Genomic DNA, 1,275 nt, shown 5'->3' on the forward strand with positions numbered 1-1,275 from the left:
ACACACTTCTTCTTCTTCTGCCTGATTAAAAGATCACACAGACAATCAGATAAGTCTCCTCACAGACTGGAATGATTATAAGGAAATCTGCAGAGGAAGAGCCATTAAGTGCTGGAGTTATACGCCATACAAATGCTTTTGTTCAAAGAAATTCTCTGGCAATGAACATCAGCAGCATGCAGTTGAATAATTTCCCCCATAAAAACCTCCATAGCATTTTCCCTCTTTTGGCAACAAGTGATTGCAGCAATAACCAAACAATATAGATGCACAATCAGAGCAATCATCCAGGCAGGCATGATAAAACATCTGAATACTGATGTCCTGCAGTCACCTGCTGAAAACAATCATGGCATACGTCTGTGGAGCTGCTGACAGGCCTGTTTGGGCATTTTAAAGCCCATTATCAGTTGAAGGATAAAAAGCGTAAAAATGAAAATGTCACAATCCCATTTAGACCATCTGCAGAGGAGAGAAATTATTAGTTCAAGTTTTTTTGACCTCTTGCGACATGTACAAAACAGTCTAGATGTTTACTCTCCATTGATTCTCAAGCTGTCTCGGCGGGGGGGTTAAAAGCTGTAACACAAAAAACAATTACAGAACAGCTATCAATGTCGGAAAATGACGAGTAGACATCCCAAAATATGAATTAAAATAATCCTGCCATGTTTATGGATTAGTTCATATTGTATAGATGAATCTAAGGGCTGTGCCTGCTTGTGAATTGTAATGTCCTTGTCCATCTGTTTAATCTAAGTTGTCCCATGGGGACACATAACCATCTCTGATCCATTCACAAATGTAATTATGAGGAACCACTGCCAATCAGCTCTTCAACATATCTTTTTCCAACATCAACTTCTACTTCTCTTGCACCTGTGTCAGCCTATTTACTAGCTACTTCATTCTGAGGCTTGCACCACATCTTATCTATTCTACTTTTTGTTTCATTGTATTTTTGCACCCTTATTGCTTTTGTTTCCTCTTACACATTACAATTCATCCTATGGGGTCCATGAATGCCTATACTAAATGTAATGGCAATCCATCCAGTTGTTGTTGAGATATTTTCACTTTATGAAAAGTCAGAGGATCACCAAAGTCAGCATGATTTATCATCTGGGCACCATGACTGTCTGTACCAAATTTCATGCAAATCCATGTTTGATTTTACATGATGAGTGGGATCAAGTCCCACAGACCACAAAATATGGAGTGTGGACTGGTAAGCTGGAGAGGTGCCAGCTTCACCTCCTGTGCACTGCCGAGGTG

The sequence above is a fragment of the Morone saxatilis genome, unplaced genomic scaffold (assembly GCF_004916995.1).
Source record: "Morone saxatilis isolate NCDOM2014 unplaced genomic scaffold, NCSU_SB_2.0 Contig21, whole genome shotgun sequence".
NCBI classification, from domain to species: domain Eukaryota; kingdom Metazoa; phylum Chordata; class Actinopteri; family Moronidae; genus Morone; species Morone saxatilis.